Raw genomic sequence first — 6,242 nt, forward strand, 5'->3', positions numbered from 1 at the left:
ATGGTGCTAATGAAAAAAAAACCCCAAATACAACCAAGCTTCCTGCTGCCACGAGGCCTTGCAGTAACTCCTGAGCAGTCCATCAGCTGATACTGAGCTGGGGCAGAGGAGGGCGCCTGCTCCCCACGCAGCCTCTGTGCACAAAGCCTTCCTGCTGGGGTTGGTTCAGCCAAGTTCACCTCAGAAAGCTGGGCTGGCTGGGAAGCACGTGCTGGGTGAGAGCAGCAGCGTGAGGGAAGCCACATGTGAGGGGAGGAGGCTGGAATTTATTGAGAAGTTCAAGCTTTCTAGAGCAGAGCCTGTGCAGTTCTTGTCAGTGCTGTGTGGCTGCAGGGCTCCACACACTCCCTGCTAACACGTGTGTGTTGCTTTGCTCGTGGGCACGATGCAGCCAGCAGCACTGTGACTGCAGGCCCAGAAACACGGTGCTCTCAGTGACAGGCTGGCTCACACTGCCATGGTGACCAGCAGCGCTGCTGAAAGATGGGGGTGATAGAAATGCACCCCGGGGTGAAGGGGCTGCGGGAGACGAGCAGTGGCTGCCAGCTGGGTGAATAACACAGCATTAGCTGGAGCCTGGGCTGCCCAAGGAGCTGGGGCAGTGAGGACATGCAGCTCGTTCTCTAGCAACTTGAAATCAACTGTCAAAACTCGCATCCAGCAAACAAACGCCGTAACCTCAGCAACTGCAGAACAGTTTGTAACATTCCAGGAGACATTAACAAACTCCCTTCCCCAGGGATGGGATTATACAGCGTCTAGACAAACGCTGCACTGGCCAAACCTAACTTTTTGTTATCCTCTGTCCATTAAAATACCCAGAGCTTAGTCCTGCATCTATATTTCATTTGAAACGTGACATCATTGATGCTTTTCTCAGACCCCCACCGTAAGTGTCTGGTATTTCTGAGCACATCTCAGCACAGCTAGCTTTGGGACTCACTGTTAATGTAAGCCAGATATTATGGCTGAGCTGTATCAGCTCAGATCTCTTGCTGACTGCAAAAGAAGAACTGTTCATGCACTGGAATGACGGAGCTAGCTTCATGATTTCAGATTCTCTGCTCCCCCCCAGTCCTATGGAAGCAGCAGGAGGGGGGGCCTGATTTACATGCTGTTCTCCTGCTCACTACTCCCAGGCTTAGACTGCAGCCTCATTCTGATGCAGCTGAGACTGGGATACACCGATGACAAATAGTCTGCACTAACCTGACCCCTAGAAAGGGGAACAGCTCTTCCTTCCATGGTGCACAGCCAGCATAGTGGAACTTCACCCCACAGCTTCCCTTGGCCATCCTTTCCCTCAGCCTGATCCTGGTGCCTGTTGTTGCCAGTGATGCATCTCCACCCTCCTGAATGGCCAAACAGCATCCTGTACCTTCAGTAACACATCTGGTGGAGGTAAAGCTCAGTTTCATTTTCCACCTAGCTGCTGCTCACCTTGGCTTCAGGTTCCTGTCTTCAGTCATTCTGTTCTGTTTCTATGTGAAGTTAGCAGTGCTTCTACTGGTTAAGATAAATCAGGGGTACAGCCAGACTGATGCTCCTTCTGGCTCATTGTTTTCCGAAAAGCACCAAGACATGGAGCACATCTCTCAGCTCAGTTTCCTCTCTGCTTTTGAGCATCCTTTCTAGCACACTGATAAACAGTACTGATCTGTCCTTAATTGACAGGGATGTTAATTAGTGCTGGCAAAGAACAAATGAAATTGTTAAAACAGCAATCTGACCTTAGATCTCTACAGAGCTGCTTCAAGTGAAGCATCACTGACCATGAGCTGCACAGCTGCACACCTTCATGGCTCCTGGCTGAAGCTGCTTCCACTGAACTGAGCTGACAGGTGAAGTCAGAAAGTTTAAAATAACAACAGAAGAAAAAAAAAATCAACCAAAAAACCAACCCATAAAACCACACCACCTTTTTGCTAGCTGGGCAGTTTGATAGAACAGCATCTCAAAGAGAGACAGTGCGTCTCAGAGCCCCGTTAGTACTCAAACACCTGCAAATTCCTGTATGAAAAACAAAACCAAGAAAGAAGTACCATGAGAATGCCATCATTCTGAACACAGCAGGCTGTCACACCGCTACCTGGCTGAAGCAGAAGGTCGCAGCTCAGAGCCCTTCTCAGCTAGAAATGGCTGTGGAAAGGCAGAAAGGTCACTGGGGAGCCGTAGGCCCAAAGCCTCACTCTATCAGAGAGCCCCCAGCAGAGGCTTTGTCTTTTTTATGGGGAAAGAAAAGGAACAAAACCGTTTTTCTTTGTCCCTGCAAGATCAAAGGGGTGCAGTGAAACCGTGCTTCTGGAATTAAAGGTTTATTTAAATATGTGGATGACTTTCATTGTTACAAGGTCAATATTTGCTTTCAAATGGAAGCACTTTATTTGGTTGAATTCTGTCTCCAGAAACAAATGGGCAACACCAGAACCTTTTACATTGGCAATGAAATCACAACACTGAGATGCCACCAAAATCTAGAGATCAGTGCTCAAACACACATACACACACATATACAAATAAAAAAGTGCTCGACATCATCATGTTAAAATAGAATTTGGCTTCTTTTAGGTTTTTTGACACTTCAGGCAGGAAAAAAATAACAAACAATATGCATCAAACTAAATGAACTTCTGAAAAATACTCAGCATTAAACACAACTTTCAGTATCAGTAAATATGTTTCTTCTCTATTTACAGATGTTAAGAAAGGGCGTTAGAGACTTGCTGGGGACATCAGGGTTTTGCAGCTGTGCAGTCCCCACTTCCGGGCAGGAGAAGTTCAAGCAGAGTTTTGATAAACCAGTGCAAATATTCAGTCCTTCTGCTTTTGAATAAGGTAAACTGACCAAGGTTACCCGTTCTTTACCCTGAAGGAAGGCAGCAGAATAGAGATTGTAGGCTACAACACACGCGACTGTCCATCGTTTTTCTTGTGTTCAGTTTGCAGATCCAGGCAGCAGGGAGCTGCTCACCCAGTTGATAAAAACCCCATCTGTGGCCTTTTTTATACAACTCTTTCAAAGACAGGCAGCTAAAGCTAATGCTCCTTCTACAGTGCTACTGAACAACAGACGCCGCAACTGCCCCAACGCTCCACAGAGGCTGACAATAATATACTGTCCACCCAGATTAAATATATAAAAGCAAACTTAGATAAAAGTTTGACACAGATGGCACGATGAGAGGTGCAAATGAACTCCCCTCGCTGCTGATTCGACAGTGCATCAGACACGAGAATAAAACACTGCAGCTAAAATATCCTATGGCCATTCTTGCACACTTGCTTCACCACTCAGACCCCCAGGGGTGGCACACAGCTCTGTCACACACCTGCACAAAGCCACGGGCACTGCTGCTCTCAGAGGCTCACAGATCCGGGCTCACGTGATGGAGATGGCAGGTTGAGTGCAGAGGGCCCTTCTGGCTCCAGAAGGCCGAGGTGTCAGCCCTGCCCGCAGCGCAGGCTCCACTTCGGTCACATTAAAACATAACCTGGTGCTGGTTGATGCTTGCAGGCTGTAAGCAGTGCAGTACAGCGGCTCAGGACCAACTGAGGGGTTTCTGCTATGGAAATTAAAAGCGGGTATCTCAAAGGGAAAGGGACAAAGTTCTGAAGACAACACTAATTCAAAAATGCCTTCATCCCGAGTGAGGAAGACCAAGGCAAACCCCAGCATGGAGAGCAGATGATTCTGGGACACGTGCCTGCATGCTGGCAGCAGAACACCACACACACATCTGCAAACTACGCCTGTGAGGTTTCATCTCAGGGTCATCAGCCACAGCAGCTCCCATACAAATTTTCCTCCAGTTCTGGGGATGTTACAAGAGATGCTGAAGTTCCCTAAGAGCAAGCAGACTGCCCCAAACGATGGGTTGGTTTAAGGATAAGCAAGGTTGGCTAAGGATAAGTAAGGCCCTCAGGAGCTACAAGGAGCAACAGACTCTTACAGGGCTTAACCAGGTACAGGATTACTGTGACAACTTAGCAGCAGTGAAGGCTCAGGGAAACCAATGCATTTGTAGTACAGAGATCTGGAAAGCAATTGACCCCTTTGTTAGGCAGCTTGGGTCATGCAACGTATTTGGAGATAGAAGCATGAGGTGACCCAGTGCCGCAGCGCTTCTGCTTCAGATAAAACCGTGTGAGAACAGGATGGCTGAGGGCTGGCTTCTGGGCCAAGGTCCAGTCCATGACAACGTGGGAGAACGAAATAGAGTGCAGTTTTTTTCTTTTCTCTTTTATTATTATTTTTTTTTTTCTAAAAAAAGTTCTGTTATTCAAACGTTAACTGATGAGAACACAAGAGGTCATGCAAAAGAAGAAGGTAGGTCTGAAATGCTGAAAAACAAACCGACAAAAGAAAACTGCAAAGAGATTAACAACGAGCCGCAAAATAATGCGGCCCTCGGGAAGGTGGGCGCAGGCAAGGCAACAGGGCGAGCATGCAGACTGAAACAAGAGCAAAATGGAGGTCTTTGTGATGAGCAGAACGGGGCTTCAAACCAAAACACCGGTGTGTGTGTGTGTCTGTGTGTGTGAGGGAGAGGAGGAAGAAAGGAGGGGGCAATAAAGGGGAAGGGGCGAGAGAACAAGCAGGAAAGAAAGTGTACATACGTGAGCTTGAAGGCTTTCAGGCAACAGCAAGGTCATAGGGATTTAATACTTGGCATGAGCATCAGCCTAGATTTAAAAAAAATAAAGGCTGAAAAGTATTAGTGACTTTTTTTGTGGGAAGAAGAATACTGAGTGATGCATGTGGATCAAGTTTAATATCTGCCAATTCAGAGTCCAGTCCAGCTGCTGTAACACTGTCCCCAGGAGCAGCTTACCATGCGTATGCACCTCCTTTCCAAGCTGGTGAAACTACCTGCAGGATTAGTGCTAAAGGCACCGTGTGAAATGCTGATGGACCAGTGCATACATTCAGATGGACTGAGGGACAAGGGAGGACAGAGGACAGACCTGCACATGCTTGGGACTCTCCAGGTGCCCTTTGCATCAACGGGCAGCCAGCGGTTCTCTGACCAGCACTGGGAGGAGCTGGGAGGGGAAGTGCTGGTTATTTTGTTTATGGAAGGGCTGTGCCAAGCTGGTAGAAGAGCAGGGAAGGCTGGTAAGTTAATCTGAGCCACAAGTAGCATGCCATGGAAAAGAGCAAGCGTCTGAATGATACTGGGATGGAATTTAGGTCTGAATTTTTCAAGTGGGAACTCCAGACAAGAGTGGGTGTCTGGCTTTCCATGGGTATGTTTAAATTGCCTGCAGGGTAAACAGACCATTTTGTTTCTCCTTCTGTGACAAGCTCGCCCCGAGGTTCTTGCACCAGCACAAACACCTTTAGGAATCTAAAACATAAGAAAGACAAAAAGAAAGAGACTGGATTAGAAAGAGACTGGAGAAAAAGGGTTCCCTTAAGGGTAGCACTACCTGCAGGAGGTTAAAGGAAACCGAGCACCTACAGGGTTACAGAGGGTTAAGCAAAGCTCCTGAACTCAGGCGTCCTTCCCACCACTCGGTCACCATTCACCCTCAGCCCTTCCTTCCAGGAAGCATCGCTGGATCGCTGCTTTCCCCTGGGAGCAGGATGTCAAACCCAGGAGCAGCGCCCTGCCAGCACTTTCTCAGCACAACAGCAGAGCAAACAAACAGCTTTTTCCGTTTCAGTCTGCTGAGAGGTACTGTATCTGTTCGAGTGAACGATACTGAAGAATAACAGGAAGCCCAAACACAAAGAATTTGGCAGATGAGCCCAGACCAGCCATCCCCTACACAGCAGGCCACCAAGGCCCTTCGCTCTTAGGGGAAGTGAAGAAATAAACAGGTAAGTGAAAGTCATCTTAGCCTCTGAACTCATGCTTCGTCACATTCCTGCAGCCACAGGCTTCTGGCTCAGGGTGAGCTTGCTCTGTGGTCAGAGCTATGATCCACAAGTTTGCTTTGGTTGAAGAGACTGCTTTACGGAGAGGAATAAAGGATGAGCCCAAACTTCCCTCACACCTGTGATGGGGGGACGACTTTCAGGTGCCCTTTCTGCCCGCTTCCACAGCAATAATGAAAGAAAAAACCTCCATGTGAGAGCACAAAAAGAGTTTCCACAGAGCCACAGCAAAGTATTCTTCCTGGAAAAACAATTAAGGTACCTCTGTGTGGGAAGCAGGTGAAAAGCAGCTCTGGGCCACCTCCTTTCCATTAACAAAGTCAAATTCAAACGAATAGCCATTAAAAAAACCTCACAGGAA

The sequence above is a fragment of the Lagopus muta genome, chromosome 19, assembly GCF_023343835.1.
Source record: "Lagopus muta isolate bLagMut1 chromosome 19, bLagMut1 primary, whole genome shotgun sequence".
Taxonomy (NCBI): Eukaryota; Metazoa; Chordata; class Aves; order Galliformes; family Phasianidae; genus Lagopus; species Lagopus muta.